Genomic DNA, 3219 nt, shown 5'->3' with positions numbered 1-3219 from the left:
GACAGAGAGAGTATTAAAAAAGAAAAAAAAATCTTAGTCACAACGTTTTTTAGACATGTTACAACGTTTTCACGCATGTTATAACCGTCAGATAGGAATTTCAGACCATAATGTTTCTTAATTTTCTATTTAACCGTTTTAACGGCCGTTTTTATACAAAAACATACAAAAAAACGTGTTTTTTTCCTAAATAACACGTTTTTTGCCCAAAATGTATTCACACCCGTCAAAACACATTATAACGGTCACGCCTAGTACCTGATACTTGAGTCGTGACCTGTTTTTTAAACCTTGAGGGGCATATATGGAACGCGGTTGGGTCACGAGAACATGATCAAATTATTCTTATACAAAAAAAGAGAGCACACGCTGGATATAGCAGTTGATCGAGATGTAAAGTGATCACATTTTATGTATGTGCATGCCCTATCTTGGCTCCATTTATGATGCATTCCTGCCGTTGCACTTAATACAACACATTCTTCGAGTGGAGCCAATACAATCGGTAGTACAATAATAGTAGTCACTTTCGGTTTCCCTTGGGTGGTGTAACACGAGCTGTTGGGCGCAACTCGCTCTATCACTATCATATAAGCGAAACTTTACTACCTGTTTTTACGGAAAATGGTTCATTTGTCCAGATATTTTTAAAACATGGTTCAAACAGACGAGTAAAAATTAGTAAGGATGAAATGAACATCAAAAAAATAGTAAGGACGAAACTGGATTCATCCTGACTTTAACTTAAAAATAGTAAGGATGAAACTGGATGCATCCTGGTGTAAATTAAAAATAAGAAAAAGTATTTGAAAATTGGTAAGATGAAACTGTTTACATCCTCGCTATTTTTTCATTTTTGTCCATTTAAACAGTATCAAAATCTAAATGTCCTTTTCATCAAGGAATTGTTGATTTTTTTTGTCTTTTAACCAATTTTGTGTTGTTTTTATAGCAACACTTGCCCTTGAAATGTGAACAGAGGCGCTGTTGTCGTGGAAAATATTAAAGAGATTGGCTTATTGAGTCCAATGTTATCTGTTTCTTTTGAATTTCGCATGGATTTCATGACGGGAGGCTGGGAGCCGTGGAAAGGGTGGTCCAGGATAGAGAGATTTTAAAGCTTAAAAGTGAAGTTGTGTCATGTCTGATGACTCTGATCATCAGTCATTTAGTACTGGAATACCTACTTCCCCCACGAGGCCCTCGAAAATGTCTTCCTCCTAGGCTGAGAGCCCTAGGTGAGCTCAGTTAGCTTCCCTCTTTGAGTCTAACTCCTTGAACTTTCTCTTTTGCAAGTACTACCGCTTGTTTGTCTCACTACATCTCTTTTCTCTTAATAGAGGAACAACCACGTCATTCATTCATTCGGGGCTTAATGACGAGTCTTATTAATAAGAGAGGTAGCGTATGAAAACCCTGTGGCGGGTAATTGATAATTTTGGCAGCATTGGTTCTATAACTTGGCAGTTGGCATCAAAATAGAACCATTTTAGTTATAATTCAAACTGGAAATTTAGTTGTAATTAAGTGAAAGCATAAATTTCTTATTTGAACATTTTTTGATAGAGGGTTTCTCTAATTAATACTCTCTTCCTCTCACAGGTTTGTGTTGGACATTTTTAAGGTTTGCCGCTATGCATAGTTTACGGTGATCGATTTGATTTTGAAATTCAAAATCTAATTCGATTTTTCCAGAAAATTCTACGGACACGTCTCTTTCTATAAGGTTTCTTCCCAAAAGAAATCATTAATGAGTGACTGTTGAAAGCGTCTGTTGGAGATGAAATGACATCTCCAAAAAGCATGAATTCCCCTTTAAATAGCGTAGGCTTTCTCCCATTTTAATACATCAAAAAAAATATGTTTTATTCTTCTATATAAGCATCATCAGAACCTTATACAGTGTGTTTCTTGGTCGGGTCAAGGAAGTACAATCCTTGAATTCGATTACGGTGTTAGGGCTTCATTGAACCCTGAAGGCATAATTCGAGAGATCGGTTGTACTCGCCAAGTTTATTGGAAAATATCGAATTATTGTCTAAAAGAATCGAAAGAGCCTTGAAGTCAGGAGGTACACCATTCTTTGTTCTATTTTTTCATCCTCCTGTTTAACCCAATTTTTTCCAACAATACTATGTTCGTCCCATAATAGTTACACAGTTCAAGTTTGCATAATTATTAAAACAGGGAGGATAGAAGACTGTAGTTTAAGTATTTTCATAATTATATCCTTATGGATAATCACTAACAAATTTAGAAATTATTTATCTCTCAAATGTTACCATGAATATTTGTAAGTCTATACCATTGAAAAGCATTTTACTATGAATATTTATTTATCGTAACAAATGTAAACATGACTATCAAATTATACATATTATTATACTAACAATAGTTAAATAAAACGATAGTTTTATATATATATATATATATATATATATCCGGAGTTGCTATTCTGCTCGCTTAACACATCACTACTTACCACTCACCTACATTTGTACCTTAGATTTGTGAAGTGACAAACCCTGATGAGGAGCGGGTGGGTCATGGCTGAACAACCTTGACCAATATTCCTGAGACACGTGGAGTTGAGTGGTTAGTAGTGCTGTCAATGGTGTATAGAATAGCATTTCCGATATATATCCCCTTGCTTAATAATATAGGTCACATGTTAGTGAGATAAAATTTGAAAATGAAATAGGTAATTTATTGAGGGACAAAAGGAATAAAAACTAACAAACAACTTTGATATAACCTTTGGGCTTTAAGCTTTAAATAAATTTACAAACTCTCATACTGATTAATACCGGATGAGCAATACTAAACCAGACTTTTCCAATATGATAGTAAGTTATTGTATGTAGCGGTTTAATACTGTTCGTTGTTCAAATCTGGACGAGGTCCCGGGGTTTTCTGCAGTTGCAGTTTTCCTCTTTAACAAAACTTTTGGTATCTTGTATTTTTCTCTTTTCACGTTATATTATTTTGTCTGTATAATAGAAATTACATAAGTATTATGTAATCAATTCTAATAGATACATCCATCTTGATTGTGATCAATTACGAGACTCGTTCTTGTAGAATTTGTATCTTGAAAGATACATAACAAGTTTCATACTTGGCAGAATTCGGATTCAATTACTTGGATAAGACTAGATCGATCATGGTTATTGATTTTTGAGATCGTCCAAGTACTCTTTTATATAGTGAGGTTCACGG

The sequence above is a fragment of the Papaver somniferum genome, chromosome 11, assembly GCF_003573695.1.
Source record: "Papaver somniferum cultivar HN1 chromosome 11, ASM357369v1, whole genome shotgun sequence".
NCBI lineage: Eukaryota > Viridiplantae > Streptophyta > Magnoliopsida > Ranunculales > Papaveraceae > Papaver > Papaver somniferum.
The sequence above is the reverse complement of the archived record's forward strand: the minus strand, read 5'-3'. Positions refer to the sequence as shown.